Source organism: Dermacentor variabilis, chromosome 3 (assembly GCF_050947875.1).
Source record: "Dermacentor variabilis isolate Ectoservices chromosome 3, ASM5094787v1, whole genome shotgun sequence".
In the NCBI taxonomy this organism is placed as follows: domain Eukaryota; kingdom Metazoa; phylum Arthropoda; class Arachnida; order Ixodida; family Ixodidae; genus Dermacentor; species Dermacentor variabilis.
In genome coordinates, this window is record NC_134570.1 from 148307755 (window position 1) to 148323969 (window position 16215).

Consider the following 16215-nt stretch of genomic DNA (forward strand, 5'->3'; position numbering starts at 1 on the left):
GAAAGGTTTTGTGACCAGCCTGGATGTCAAGTAAACTGGAAAAAAAGCTCTGATTTTTGGCACGGTGAATGGGATATTAGACCGGAATTTTTCTGAAGGCTGCAATGGTCTCCCATGCCAACGCTACACCTTGGTGTGCCCCTAGAATATTATCACGATCCCAGCCCACTCTGGAACGAAGAGACGTCAAGGGCGAGAGAGAAAGCGGGAGCGTGGCTAGGTAGGAATCTGTCAATTTTCTCACGTGCCTTTGTCTGCAATGTCTCTGATTTCTAAAATATGGTACCTCATGAATGTGCAGTGTGCTTCGCGGACCTCGATTAAAAAATTGCATGGTGTATTTGCCGTCTTTCTTTGGGCTTCCACCTGGGAAAAAGCGAGAAGACCAAACCTGTTTCTTTCAGTTAAGAGTGGAGGCCTTGGACTGGCCCACGTGTTTTTGCGTCAAGTGGTATCACGCTTTATTTTCTTTCGTGATCAAAATGACACCTTCTTATGAACGGCTATAAAGGTCCGATTGCAAAGGCTACTCCCAAGAAGCATATTGTACTCTGGTAGAAACATGTGCTTTGCTGTAACCGAATTTTTGCGCGAGGTTGTGCTTTCTTGTAAGTTGTTAGAAGTGCGTTTTTCCCCAGTCTACTTGTACAGTGTGCCCAAGAAAAAGCTGTATAAAGATCTTGTGGACATGATGCTGCCGGTGCCATTGTACCGTGTGCCTTACTGTGGAGGCCTAGGGCAGAATATTTTAAAGCGAGTGAAGAAGACGCCAGTTAGGCCAGGCGTGAAAACATTCTTGTTCAAGTTACATTCTAATACACTACCTGTCAAAACATGGCTTCAAGAAAAGGGATTGTTTGTCCTTTGGACAACGAACTTTCTTTTATGTAAGAGGCCAGAGACAGTCGAACATGTTTGTTCTGGACTGCTGGAACGCGATATTCCACGGGGACCGTCCTACAAAGAACTATAAAAAAAGAGCTACCACTAGACCCCTATGGTATCAGGTTGTTACCGGTTAATCACGAAGATGTACCCTGCGATTTGTTCATGCTACTTGGCCTCCACAGCTTGTGGAAAACACGAATGTAAGTAAGGCATGCAGATGTTAATACGCGCAGTGCACGTGAAAACTTTATTGAAAGCGCTGCTTACCCTCGCGAATGTATCCGGGCACAGCAAGACCCACCTCAGTGGGTAACACATCTTGATGACCTTGTGAGTTTGAGGAAATTTTAACTTTGCTCGCCTCAGCTAAGTGTGGCTGAAGTGTTTTATTGTTTGTGATTTTATTGTTTCTCATGTGAACTTCGGAAATAAAGAAAAAAAAAGTTTCCTTACTGCGGATACGTTAGGCGGCCGTTCGTGGGAACCCAGCCATCGCGGAGCGTCTCATCGTGTCGGTACTCGTTCCGCCGAAATAGCTCAGTTGGGAGAGCGTTAGACTGAAGATCTAAAGGTCCCTGGTTCGATCCCGGGTTTCGGCATATTCATAGTGTCGTTTCTTTTTCATCCGTTGTACATGAGAATACAACTGGCAATTCAGACTGCATTGTGAGCTTTTCTGTTACTTCCGCGATACGCCACTGTTCATTTTTTTTCTTTATTGCCGGATTTCTCCTCGTACAATGGACAGGAATTTTTGCTGGAATTCGACATACATACACTTAGGCGGCATTAAAAGCGAGACTCGTACTTTGTCTCGAGTTGTTAGGTTAGTACGGCTCTTGTGTTAGCAACTGATCAAACACAGGTAGCCCTCTGGAGGACCGGGAAGTGTCCTGCAAATGTCACGGACGTACATAATAGCGTCTCTGAAGTACACTTTTGACGGTTGTGATTTAACATTCTCGTGTCTTACACCCATTCGCGTCTTCCATACACTGTGCATTGTCAACAACATCGGGAGATCACACGGCACGTCCCCCGTCTGATCAAACGGCAGAAATCGAATCCCGTGAGGTGTAAGTGGAAGTTGCTTTTTGAGTGTCCTTTGTAAAATGTCCCACAGAAAAACAGTCTGAACAGTCTAAAAATACGTGCTCGATGGTTTCGGGCTTATTGCATATTGTACAGTTAGTACTCCAAGGGACAAAAATACCTTTTTCTTTAAGCCAGGGTTTTACAGGGAGCGTGCCGGTGTGAAGAAAGAAGAAAAACGTCTTGGTCGACGCTCTAACAGTCATCTTTTTAACGCGACTCAAAACATTACGTTCTCGTCCTAGTACATATAAGGAACGATATATCGGCACAGGACACATCACATCAAGCAAGTCTCTGTACAAATTTTTTTTTTATTACAGCCGAGAGATATTCAGTCGAAAAGTGGCTTTTCAAAAAGCATCAACAACTTCTTTCATAAAGCCTTTCAATGGAACATGATTAGTAGAATACGATGACACTATGTATTCGGGTAATACCTGGCTCAAGAACACTTGACAAATACTCTGCAGGAAAGCATCGTTCTGTTGCCTCAAGAAAAAGAACCGTGCAACAACTTGTTTGAGAAATAAATGCGATAAGCCTAGCCCTCCGTTTTTTAACCAACTGAAATAAGTTCAGTCGACTAGTACGCTCCCAGTTCGACCCCCAGATAAAAACAGCGAGCAGTCTGTGCAACTTTTGCAGAGACATCCTTGCCATGCAAACCACTTGTATCATATAGAAAACTTTTGTTACGATGAACATATTACACACAGTTGCACGTGTAAAGATTGAGAAATCGCGTCCGCCCCATTTTGCTGTTTGGGATTTAACCCGGTCAATTTCACCCGCCCATTGGTCCTTGTTTCCGTGATAGTGTTCCAAAGGAATGCCAAGGTGTTTGCCCGGCGTATCAGTAAACTTTATACCTTCGAATTGTGTCGGTTTCTCGTCCCATTCACCGGGCCAGAATCCTAGGCATTTTTGCCAACTAATGGCGCTTCTAGTTAGGGTGCAAAATGTTTTTGCTTCCTTAATGGCACTTTTGATGCTTTTTTGAGTTCGGCAAAACATTGCGATGTCGTCTGCGTATGAGAGGCTTTTAGTTTCGTGCGTTAAGAAGCGATAGCCGCATATCGTTTTGTTGTTCAGAATTTTCGAACAGAACGGTTCAAGATATATGGCGAATAGCAGGCTTGAGGCTGGGCATCCTTGGCGCACACTAGACCTTACTGGGATTCCTTCGCTAAGCTTTTTGTTAATGATAAGCTTAGTAGTGCAGTTTTTATATGCCATTTTCACGCCTTCACTTATTATGCTGCCTACGTTAACTTGTTCTAGCACTGCGAACAGTATGCCATGTGCGACTTTGTCGAAAGCTTTCTCTAGATCTAGTTGAAGCATTGCTATCTTTCCGGAAAAAGCGTCACAACCTTCTAGTATGCTTCTGGTGGTATGTATGCTTGTGAATATACTTCTTCCTTTAATCCCGCATGTTTGATGTGGGCCAACTATAGCTGTAATTACTGACTGGAGTATTCTTGCTACTACTTTCATAAAGATCTTATATTCTACATTTGTCAAACTTATGGGCCGATAAGACTCTACTGACTGCAATTTGGAAGGTTCATCGGTTTTAGGAATTAGAACTACGTGACTTAGTTTGAACGATGGAGGCATTTGTTTACTATTGTAGGCTTCTGCTATAACATGGTATAGTATTTCTGCTACTTCATTCTTAAAAAATTTATAGAACGCTGATCCGAGGCCGTCTGGCCCAGGCGTCTTTCCTTTGCTCAAATATTCAATTGTTTGTTTGATTGCATCTCTAGTAATTTGTCTTTCAAGCTCTAGTTTAATATCCTCGTCAAGCCTTGGCATTTGCTTAACATAGTCGTTTATAAATATATCATTTACTTGCACTTCGTTGCCGAGCAAACTACGGTATCGCTCTACCAATGCTGTTTCAATGACGTTGTTATCTGTCAAGACTTCGTTTTGGTAGCGAATTTCATTTGTTTCGTTTTTTGTTGCATATCTTTTTTTCTTTACCAATCGCCCTCTTAGTTGGTCTTTCGCCTAACCAAAGCCTCTCTGAACGCGCTCTAATAACAGCGACTTTATATTTTTCTTCTTCCATCTGTTCCATCTGTCTTTTAACACCTTCGACTTCACTTTTAAACAAACCCGGTATTGTAGTCTCTGCGTTCAAAAGAAAATCAAGTGTGCACTGCAGTTCTTTTTCCTTTTGTTTTTCTTTATGTCGTAGTATGCATGATCTGTCTATTGCACTTAGTTTAACTTCGCACTTGAATTGTTCCCAAGCTTCAATGAAATTTGTGCGACTCGTGGACACTATTTCCAATTTCTGGCGCACTATTCGGACAGATGTGTCATGGGTTAAGAGCTGTTCATTTAATTTCCACAGTTCCCAGTTGAATGCAGAGACTTTGCGCTTTCTACCTATTTCAAACATTACGAAGCTATGATCACTAAAACAGGTTTCACGGCATAGTTACAGCACATAGACATAACATCCGAAGAGATATAAACGCGATCTAATCGTACGTGGCTTCCGCCCTGAAAGTGGGTAAATTGCACTTGATTTCCACGGAATATGTCCCCTACATCGACAAGGCCACATTCATCCACCAACGCCTTAAGCTGTAGGGCACTTCTGTCCCGTACTGGTTCATTCTTAACTGAGTCTTCGGGCATGCAAATACAATTAAAATCGCCAAGCAAAATGAGTTGCCTGTCACACTTTAGAAAGCCAGCGACATAATCAAAAAAAATTTCTTTCTGAAATTTGGTTCGGCGCATACACACATATAATTCGCCATTGTACTTGGTTTAAATAAAAGTCGCACAATGCTAACCGTCCGTCATCAGGTGATAACACCCTCTTCAACGATTCCGATACCTCGTTTCAGAAAGATAGCACAACCGCCAGACTTTCCAACGGCATGGCAAACACAAACGTTGAAATCTAATGCGTAAGTTTGGACCATGCGGTCCGCCCGCTCCTCGCTGTCTATTTTTGATTCCTGTAAAGCTAGAATATCGATGGTATTTTCTTTTAGCAGACGTCTTAACTGCAGTTGCCGCTTTCTAGCCGTGAGACCGCGCACATCCAGCGTGCCTATTCTTAATGCCGATAAGGACGTTGAATTCATAGCAAGCGAAAGGTCAAGCGGACCGCTGCGTGATTGTGCCGAATTGACAGGACGCACACTTACAATGTTATATCCTACTAATTCTGAGTGCTTCGTCAAGCATGGCGAAGCCGAGGTGTTTTCCTTGTCGGTAGGCATGACGACGTTTCGTGCTGCGCGTGCCGCTCCAGTCTAGCGGTGAAGTCGTCCCTCGGACAGCGCCCTCCGCTAACGCGGAGGCCCTGTCTGTGTAGTCCTCCTGTCTGGAGGCACGTTGGGCTTCACTTTCAGGGGAGCCCTACGGTGGGACCCTGCCTTTGGGGGTGGTTCACCGGCGTTGACCTTCTCGCGGTTGTCGTCTTCGATGGTGATTTCCCGTGGTCTCTTTGAGACGGCGACGCCAGGGTTGGTTTTTCCTTCTTCCGAATTGATGCCCTCCATTGCGGTTCCGCTCTCTTCCGTCTCGACTGTTTCGCTAACGGCAGCACAGTTGCTAGGGGTTTTCTCAGCCTCTGGCGTATTCTGTGGTTCGTCGTTCTTTCCATTTTCACTGGCCGCAGCTTTGATAGGTCGCTTGTTTTCGGTTGGGACAGAAGGCGTGGCACCCGACGTTGTCGGCTTCTCGCCTCCACTGACGGTCTCCTCCGCGTCGGCTTGGTCCATGAGGTGCTCATCGACGGTGTCGCTTCGCCCAGTTCCGGTCACACTGGCGTAGCTACGCGCGCATTGACTCTCGTCGTGGCCATAGCGACGACAGAGCTTGCAACGCGGAACTCGGCACTCGCGCCGTATGTGACCGGTGCCATGGCACCGGAGGCAGAGCGGGGGTCTGCCTGGGACGTGCACGAGCGCATGGTCTTCCCCGACGCGAAGTTGATGAGGCAGGTCTTCCACGGTAACGCCTACCTTCAGCCGTAGGGACACCAGGCGCGTGTGGGAGCCTTTGTCGTTGCAGCCTGCAACGCGCCACTTTTCCCTCGAAATATCGCTGACCTTGCCAAAAGGCGCCAGGGCGCCTCTGACTTCGTCGTCCGGAGTCGTATGTAGAAGCCAACACAGCTTCATCCTGACGTCTTGATTTCGAGGGTCTATTACCATGCATCGGTGGTCCTTTACGCTGAAGGTTGGAGCAGACAAAATCTATTGCTTGCCCTTTTCGTCCTTGAAAGTGATGGCCCAGACGTGGTTCATCTGATAGGCACCGAGGGCCTCCACTTCCGGCATCAGCTGCAGATAGTCAAGTGCCTCACGGAAATGCTCGACTCGGTAGGGCCTCGCCTTCACGTCTCCGTGCAAAAAAAAAAAACGGTCGTTGTAACAGTCGATCCTGTAGGTAGTTGCGGCAGAATAACCTGGTAGTCATCCTTCGGTGTGTCGTTCAACCTGAGACCGCGGCCCTGCTGGGCCGCTGTAACCGCCCTTTCGGAGCCAAACATTCCGCTACCGTTCACTGCGGTGTCCGGAAGTGGAATCTCTACGCCACTGTTCAACTTTAATAGAAGCATGCGTAGTGTACAGCAAATGGTGGAGCGAATCTTTTTAGAAGAAGTTTCCTTACTGCGGACACGTTGGACGGCCGTTCGCGGGAACCCAGCCATCGCGGAGCGTCTCGTCGTTTCGGTGCTCGTTCCGTCGAAATAGCTCAGTTGGCATTCTACTTCCGGCCACCGAGCGTGACGGACGGCGAATCATGAGCTCCAGTGGAGCGGCGACAGCGGCCTTTGTTGGCCGCGGCAACAGGTGGAACAGCGATGACGACGCAGGCTATCAGATTATTTTGCCTCCACTGCCAAAGGGGCGCGTCGTGCTAAACACCGTGTTTTTGCACGGCGACGTGCGAGCTAGACCCTACAAAGTAGAAGATTGCCGGGACGCTCTTGTCCCAACAGGATTGCTGCCGGAAGTGCTTGCCCTGGGGGCCTACCAGATTAACCATGTCTGGGCTGTGACCATGAACACCGCGGACGCCACGAAAAGGATGCTGGAAGTCAAGGAGCTGAAGGTAAAGGGGCGGCGCTGCATCGTGGTTGACTCTCAGGACCAGCAGGTGCGGCTGCGTCTTCATTGGTTAATACATGGTGTGGCTGATGAAGATGTAAGAACGGCATTGGCGGCTTTCGGTAAAGCCGTTCAAGTCACCCGAGAGCGATGGCGCGTTCAGGGTATCGACGACAAGGGGACGACTACCCGGTCCGTCTTGCTCAAGCTCAATAGCGGCGTCAAGGTGGAAGATCTCCCGTACCAAATTAGGGTCGCCGGTGAGCTGCCCTAGTCGTCGTTCCTGGCAGGCCAATGCAGTGCTTGCGCTGTCGCACTGGCCATGTACGACGAGACTGCAAGGTTCCCCGGTGCTCGCAATGCCGTCGGTTTGGACACGCCGAGGACCAGTGCGTACGTACATATGCCTCTATGACTGGGCCAGCCGAAGGCAACGACACAGCAAGGCTGGTAATGGATGCGGCCGAGGCCAAAGACGCGGCGAAAGGGGCAGGAGACCAGGCAACCCCATGTGCTGTAGGTTGTGTGCTTGCACCTGATGCGGGCACGGGGACATCACCGGACAGGGAAAACTCTACGGAAGGTGCGGAAAAAAAGCCAGCAGAAGAGTCCAAGGAAGAAAGCAAGAGCAGCCTAATGGAAGCCAGCGAGCAAATGAAGACAGCTGAGGACCAGTCGGCGCAGAACGACCCTATGAGCAGCAATGTCGGAGCCTCGGTCAAACGGCCTCTTGAGAATGCTGCAGACAGCAGCGCAGCGAACCAATAAAGTGGGGAAGACGGGCCGCCTTCGAAGGCGCCAACGGGCAGGCGCAGCAGCTACAAGCCACGACCGAACACCGCTAACGCAGACAAGAAGTGCGAGAAGAAGCCGCCACCGCTCTCCAGTGGTACCGGTCCACCGGGCGGCTCCGGGGACGTCTAGCTGTATGCTAGGCGCTAAAGGTAAACACCGCGCTCCGGGCCAAATCTTTTCACTAGACCTAAAATCATAGCTCCCAACCCGTCGCTTAGATTGGCCACACTAAACGCACGAGATCTGGCCGCCAAGCGAAAGCAGAGCCAAGTGTGTAGGCTGCTGGTGGACTATGACCTTGACGTGTTAGCCGTGCAAGAGACAAAAGTAGATGGCGTTGAAGAGACCCGCAGCATGGTGCAGCGGTTTACGCCACGGTACTGCGCGGTGGTGAGCCACGCCTTAGGGACGTCGGCGGGCTGCGTGCTGTTTGTTAGAAAATTACCCGGTATAACGGTGCAAGGTTTCTATTCATGTCCATCTGGTAGATTAGTTTTCTGTGATTTTGCTTTGCATGTAATTGAATGGCGGGTGGTATGTATTTATGCACCAAATGCGTTGGAGGAACGGGCTTTGTTATTTTTCGTGTTAAAAGAGTATGTATCTTCTGAAAAGCAGATGGTGCTGTTAGGTGATTTTAATTGTGTTCTCAGTGGCCGAGATCGGTCTAATAGAGGATTAAGGAGCGATAAAAGTAGGGATGTTTTGAACGAGATAATTACTGAATGCGAATTAGCGGATGTGGCGGAATGTATGATAGGGACGCGAGATGTGCGTTTCACGCACTTTCAAGGAAATTTTTTTAGCTTCGTTTTCTGCTCGGTCAGTCAACGAAAACTGGCTTCTGTTTAAAGAAAAGCTGTGTGCTTTAGTGGAAACGTATATCCCCCAAATAAGAATAACAGGCGATAGACAGAACCCTTGGTTCACCAAGCACCTTCGACGGCTCAGAAACAAGAAGAAAAGGCTATACGCAACTGCAAAGCGTACAAACTCACCCGTGGTATGGGATAAATATAGCTCATTTTTGAAAGTTTACTGTTCATCTTTAAAAGAGGCTAAAGAAAAGTACTTCTCTCAAGATCTACCTTCACTACTTAAAAACAACCCCCGAAAATTCTGGCAGGTGATTTCACCCAATAGTGGCTCACATCACATTTCACTAAGTGATGGGAATCAAGCTCCAATCAGTGACAAGGAATGCCCAGTCGTCTTTAATGAATTTTTTTCATCCATATTCACAGTAGAAGACCTTTCTAATCTGCCGGAAGTCACTGATCTAGATTACCAGTACATGCAATCCATCGATATAACAGAGGATGGTATCACAGGTCTCATAAATAACCTTAAGTTGACTACTTCTTCGGGTGTCGATAATATTAACTCAAAAATTTTAAAGAATACAGTCACGTTATCTAGCAAATTTTTATGCAATATTTTCCGCCAGTCGTTGTCATCAGGCCAGCTTCCCTTAGACTGGAAAATTGCAAAAGTGATACCAGTCCACAAAAATGGTAGCAAGAATTCCCCAGAAAACTATCGGCCGATATCATTGACAAGTATTTGCTGCAAAATGCTTGAACATATCATTGCATCTCACATATATCATCATTTGGAATCAAATAATTTTTTCTTTATTAACCAACATGAGTTTAGGAAAGGTTTGTCATGTGAGACGCAGTTACTAGAATTCACTACAGACTTGCATTTTAACATGGACCATAATCTTCAAACAGATTGCTTTTTTCTCGACTTCTCCAAAGCCTTCGACCGTGTGGCTCACTGCCGTTTAATTTCCAAATTATCCGTTCTCAAATTAGACTGCTTAACGCTCTCCTGGATTCGTAACTTCCTAACAAATCGTCAGCAATTTACAGTCGTTAATAATTTTACGTCACCCCTTGCATATGTCAGTTCCGGTGTACCGCAGGGTAGCGTACTAGGACCCTTGCTTTTTCTTATTTGCATCAATGATCTACCCAATAACATCTCATCCTGCATGCGTGTTTTCGCCGATGATTGTATATTATATCGACCAATTCGCAGCCTTGATGACCATCACATTCTTCAAGAGGACCTTCATCTCGTTACCAAATGGTGTGAAGACTGGCAAATGCAACTTAACTCATCTAAATGCCAACTAATGACATTCACGCGAAAAACATCAACTCATAGGTTTTCCTATTATATGAACTCTAATATAATATCTCAGGCATCAGCATATAAATATCTAGGCGTAAATCTTACACCCAGCCTTTCCTGGGCCTTTCACATTGCAACCATATGCGCAAACGCTTCCAAATCTCTTGGGTATATTCGCCGCAACTTGCGTAATAGCCCGTCTAACATCCGTAAATTAGCATTCGTATCATTTGTACGCCCTCAGCTCGAGTTCGCGTCCCCTATATGGTCTCCCTACCAGGAATACCTAATCCACATGATAGAAGCCATCCAAAACCGAGCTAGTCGATTTATTTCCCGAAATTACAGCTACCAGTCAAGCATTACTCAAATAAAACTCGACCTTTCCCTTCAATCACTGAGTAGCCGACGTGACATAGCACTCCTGTCCTTGCTCCATAGATATGTTCACCAAATCAAGCCACCAAACTTGCCACTGGAACGCGCGTCTTGCACATCACGACGACTTTATAATGATTTAAGTCTCACTCGCATTTATGGCAACACTAACGCATTTAACTTCTCGGCTTTACCACGAGCGATTCGGTTATGGAATTCGCTTCCTAATAGCACTGTTGCTCAAATGAGCAATGATAAATTTAGACAACTACTGAACCTACAGTCTTCACCATAACAAATATCTTCATCTGTACATATGTCATGTCATATAATACGTGACTTTCTTTTTCTTGTTATTGTGGTTTCAATTTTGTTTGCTTTATGTACTCGCGCTATGTACGTTATTTTGCGCAAGTGTTACATCGCCTTTTATGTTAGGGTGAAATGTACTTTTCATTCCTTTCCCGATAACTCTTTGTATTGATTTAGCGTTTTTTTTAACACTGTTTTGGAAGCATGTGATCATTACAAACATTTTTGACTCTCACATTTTTTAGCGCTCATATATATGTTTTCTCTTGTCATTTGTTCAATGACGCCCCCCTTACTCAATGCTCCCCTTGGGGCCTGTGAGGTACTTTGAAATAAATAAATAAAATAGCCATGCGCGCTTAGATCGTATTTACTCGTCGCTTCAAGCAATACCAATGTGCAATAGTTACAGTGTATATCCTATTTCCTTCGCTGATCATTGTCTGGTTAAATGTGACATAGGAAGGAGGAAAAAAGGCGGCAGCTTCTCTTGGGAGCTGTGGAAAATGAATTCAAACTTAACTACTGACGAAAGTTTCGGAGAATATGTATCGGACTGCATCAAAAAAATTCTAATGAGCGGCGAGGCTGAATTAAAAGATCGATGGGAAGAGTTTAAACAGTGCATTAAAATGAAAGCCATCGATCGTTCCGTCGCAATAATGCATGAAACAAAAAAGAAAGAGAAGGAACTGCGAATAATCTTGGAAAAGCTGACAGAACTGGAGTGCCAAGAACCGGGAGCATACAAAAGCGACATACGGAATATTAAACAGAAACTTGAACTGCATGATGAGGAACGCTATAGCGGAGAGATAGTTCGTGCTCGAGCCGAATCCTTTGCGATAGGCGAGGCGCCCACAAAAAAGGCTCTCGGACTGGAAAAATCGCACGCTCGACGTAATCATATTGACGTGATCGAGGTGGGTGGTAACGAAGTTACAGATAATGATAGTATCGCACGTGCGTTTTTTTAACACTACGAAAATCTGTTCGCATTTAGGCAGGTGGACCTAGAACGGTTTAAGACGAACTTCTTGAAAAGAATGCCTCAACTGACTGAAGAAAGAAAAGTTGCATTAGAAACGCCGATAACTGTTTTTGAAGTGGAACGCGCAATTGACAATTTGAATCCTGGCAAGTCACCGGGCCCTAATGGGCTTTGCGCTCTGTGGTACAAGCGGTTTAAAAAGGAATTGTCAGCAGTACTTGTAGCAATTTTTAACGAAGCGTACGATGGTAAGGCGTTACCGCCATCTTTCGGTCAATCACACACGGTGTTGATTCCGAAGACAGAGGATGTAGATAAGTTGAAAAGTGTAACATCATACAGACCAATAGCACTCACAAATGTAGACTATAAGATACTAATGAAAGTCTTAGCAGCTAGACTTCAGTCGGTTCTTAAAGACATAGTTGGCCCACACCAAACGTGTGGAATTAAGGGTCGCACTATAGCGGCAAATTTTCACAAGATGCGCTCAGTTCTTGAATGTTGTGACTCCCTTGAAGCGTGTGTGGCCATACTTCAGTTGGATCTGGAGAAGGCATTTGATTGCGTAGCGCATGCTATTTTGTTTGCAATGTTGGACCACATTAATGTCGGATCCGTCATCACGAATGGTGTAGCTCTGGCGCATGAGAACTGCTCTACCAGACTAATTATTAACAAAGAATTGGGGGCCCCCATTAAAGTGAAGCGTTCCGTGCGTCAAAGCTGTCCCATCAGTCCACTTTTGTTTTGTATATATATTGAAACCTTATGTTTGTCAATAATTGAAAATAATTCTATCCGTGGTTTTCGTTTACAATCTTCCGAGGTAAAACTCCTCGCATATGCCGATGATGTGGCGGTATGTTGTATTGACTACGAAGGCATTGAAGAAACCATTCGAAGTGTTAAATTTTTCAGCGACGTTACAGGAAGCCGAGTAAACTGGGGAAAGTGTCTGGGGTTTTGGCACGGCGTGTGGCCGTTCACCCCGGGCATTTTTGCCGATGTTGTATGACAGAAAACGCCTGTGAAGTACCTTGATGTGCCACTTGAGTTCTACAAAAAATAATAATGACTACTGGCAGCAACAAGCAGAACTCTTTCGCGAAAAGGCGAATGCTTGGAGGGCGAATTATCTCTCCATGTTTGCGAGGTTAACCGTGTGTAACATGTTTTTTGTGGCTAAACCATGGTATGTGTTACAAGTGATGCACTGTTCGAGGTTAAATGCGCAGAAACTGCATAGGGTTTTTGCGACCTTTGTGTGGGGATCGACGTGGGAAAGGTGCAGTCGCACAAATTTGTTCAGGAGTGTAAAGTGTGGGGGACGGGCTGGCACACCTTTTTGTCAAACAATTAGTTAATAGATTTTTCTTTTTTCGCGAGGTCAGCGACCCATTTCTGCAAACGATGTGCCAGGCCAGATTAGGGCGACTGCTACCTGAATATGTTATTAGCACGCAAGTCCTGACGGGGACGGCACAAGGTTATTTTCGGGAAGTAGTAGCCAGTGTGCGATTTTTGAGTGTGCGTTTTTCTAATGATTATTTATATTCTGTTAAAAAAAGGGAACTGTATAAAGACTTATGTGATATTGTGTTGCCAATCCCGTTGTACAGGGTGATATACAATGCAGACCTGGGTCAGAACGTACTCAAACGGGTTAAAAGAATGCAAGTAGCACCAAGTGCAAAAACTTTCTTTTTCAAACTGCATACCGGAACTCTCCCTGTAAGAACCTTCTTAGAGGAGCGTGGGTTTTATATGCCATGGGGATCTCACTGCATTATTTGCAAAAAGCCGGAAACGATCGACCACGTTTTCCTTCACTGTTAGGAAGCGGTGTTCTTCTGGGATGTGTTGCAGAGGAGAATCAAAAAAGAATTCCCAATAGACACGCATGGAATTAGGTACCTTGCGATAGACAACGAAGAAGGAGTACCTGTCGATCTAATCATGCTGACAGGCCTGCGCAGTATATGGTGCTCAAGAATGGCTGGCTGCTGCTGTGAACCGGATGCAAGACCAGCAAGGCTGTACTTTAGAGAGAGCATTGCTCGGTTATTAGAAGTTGAAAAAAACAAAAGAATGTCTTTCTCCCTGGGTAGCCAGAGTAGAACCCTTAGTCACACTAAGGGAATATTACGTGACAACGTCAGTCACAAAACGACTGATGGCTTTTCGCTCAATGTGTTTACAAATTCTATTGTAACCCCGTCTTGACTTTTCATGTGTTGTAAGTGTATTGTTGTTGCAAAACCGGTAATAAAGAAAAAAAAGGCATGGGCTAGTGGCTAGGATACCTGGCTCTCACCCAAGCGGCCTGGGTTCGATTCCCGGTGTCGGAAATCTTTTTGGTTAGCTTTTTGTCGTCGTCTATATTTTATCTCGCGCTTTCTTTCGATCAAGTTGGAGGGGTTCATTGCTGCTTCACGTCCTTCGGCATAGTCTAGTGGCTAGGATACCTGGCTCTCACCCAGGAGGCCCGGGTTCGATTCCCGGTGTCGAAATGTTTTTGGTTAGCTTTTTGGCGTCGTCTATATCTTATCTCGCGCTTTCTTTCGATCAAGTTGGAGGGGTTCATTGCTGCTTCACGTCCTTCGGCATGGTCTAGTGGCTAGGATACCTGGCTCTCACCCAGGAGGCCCGGGTTCGATTCCCGGTTTCGAAATGTTTTTGGTTAGCTTTTTGGCGTCGTCTATATTTTATCTCTCGCTTTCTTTCGGTCAAGTTGGAGGGGTTCATTGCTGCTGCACGTCCTCCGGCATGGTCTAGTGGCTAGGATACCTGGCTCTCACCCAGGAGGCCCGGGTTCGTTTCCCGGTGTCGGAAATGTTTTTGGTTAGCTTTTTGTCGTCGTCTATATTTTATCTCTCGCTTTCTTTCGGTCAAGTTGGAGGGGTTCATTGCTGCTTCACGTCCTTCGGCATGGTCTAGTGGCTAGGATACCTGGCTCTCACCCAGGAGGCCCGGGTTCGATTCCCGGTGTCGAAATGTTTTTGTTTAGCTTTTTGGCGTCGTCTATATTTTATCTCTCGCTTTCTTTCGGTCAAGTTGGAGGGGTTCATTGCTGCTGCACGTCCTCCGGCATGGTCTAGGGATTCCACTTCCGGCCACCGCAGTGAGCGGACGCGGAATGCCTTGCTCCGTAGGGGCGGATACAACGGCCCTCGGCCGTAGCACCAGGTGTACGGATAAGCCTTATCCGGATTATCAAGTTGTTTTGCCTCATCTGCCTTCAGGTACATCAGTTTTGTATACAGTATTTTTGCACGCGGATGTTAAAACCAGGCCGTATCGGGTCGAGCACTTTCGAGATGCCCTCGCGCGTCTTGCACTGCTGCCGGAAGTGGTGGCCCTTGGCGCCTTCCAAATGAACCATGTGTGGGCGGTGACCTTCCGTGATGAAGCTTCGAAGAAAAAGATGCTTGCGGCAGAAACATTCAACGTGAAAGGCCAGCCCTGTGTCGTTTATGATCCCTGCAACCAAGGCATCAGACTGAAGCTTTATTGGCTGTTGCATTTCGTTCACGACGACGAGGTTCGAGCAGCGTTAGCCCCTTACGGAAGGGTTACAGATATCGCCCGCGAAAAGTGGCGGGTACAGGGATGTAATGATAAAGGGTCCACCACCCGTTTGGTGACACTCTTGCCAAAGCCTGGAATTACAGTTGAAGACTTGCCTCATCAGGTGCGCGTCGCGGAAAACTTAGCGCTCGTGCATGTACCAGGAAGGCCCCCGTTATGCCTCCGGTGCAATGGAACTGGACATATCAGGCGCGAGTGTCGCATACCACGCTGTGCACTCTGCCGACGATTCGGCCACGAAGAACAAGACTGCGTGCGATCCTATGCAGCGGTAACAAGTCCAGTTAAAGGCGACGAGATGGCTGAACACATAATGGACCATGCTGATGCCGATGCAGCATCCCGAGCAACGACCGAAGAACCGGCGGCAGACAGCACACCCTCTGACGCGTCTCCACTTCAGGAAAACTCCACTGGGCCCGGCGACAGCCAATCTGGCGAGGCAAAGAGCGTGCTGGTTGGGAAGCCGACTAACGACCAAAACGTCAATGAGAGAAAGGACGCGATTTTAGTAAGCGCATCAGTGACTACCGCGAAAGACGAGACCGAAGGCATTGAGGATGTTGAAATGACAGCAGCCGCTAAAGCAGCTGCAAAGAGGCCTCGTGAGGCCACTGACGGATCTCAAGCCTCACCCGAACCATCGAGCAGCGGCGAGCCGTCGCCGAAGACCGCTATAACGAGACGAATGGGCCTCAAACCGAAGCCGAAGATACCGCCTGATAGGCGGTCGGCTTCAACATTGACCCCGACTTAGGGGCGCGAAGTGTGTTCAGCCAGCCTGTCCTCAGTATAAGACGTTACATAGCGGACAAGTAGAATGTGACCTGTGCTGGTTTTTGCTATCACTGCCTGTCCAGATGTGAGTACCGTTCCGTCTGTTTGCTAATCCAAAAAATGGCTGTTAATCTGACATTTCCCCTTTGTGTA

At 46.7% G+C, this 16215-nt stretch overlaps 5 non-coding genes across 5 annotated transcripts; all 5 read left to right on the forward strand.

Annotated features, from left to right (window-relative positions):
• Window positions 1–1414: 1414 nt before the first annotated feature.
• TRNAF-GAA (transfer RNA phenylalanine (anticodon GAA)) lies at window positions 1415–1487 on the forward strand. The gene has a single exon. It is a non-coding gene; the product is annotated as a tRNA-Phe (tRNA).
• Window positions 1488–14135: 12648 nt separating this feature from the next.
• TRNAE-CUC (transfer RNA glutamic acid (anticodon CUC)) lies at window positions 14136–14207 on the forward strand. Its single transcript has one exon. It is a non-coding gene; the product is annotated as a tRNA-Glu (tRNA).
• An 89-nt stretch (window positions 14208–14296) lies between these two features.
• Window positions 14297–14368, forward strand: TRNAE-CUC (transfer RNA glutamic acid (anticodon CUC)). The gene has a single exon. It is a non-coding gene; the product is annotated as a tRNA-Glu (tRNA).
• Window positions 14369–14457: 89 nt separating this feature from the next.
• TRNAE-CUC (transfer RNA glutamic acid (anticodon CUC)) lies at window positions 14458–14529 on the forward strand. The gene has a single exon. It is a non-coding gene; the product is annotated as a tRNA-Glu (tRNA).
• Window positions 14530–14619: 90 nt separating this feature from the next.
• Window positions 14620–14691, forward strand: TRNAE-CUC (transfer RNA glutamic acid (anticodon CUC)). Its single transcript has one exon. It is a non-coding gene; the product is annotated as a tRNA-Glu (tRNA).
• Window positions 14692–16215: the final 1524 nt, after the last annotated feature.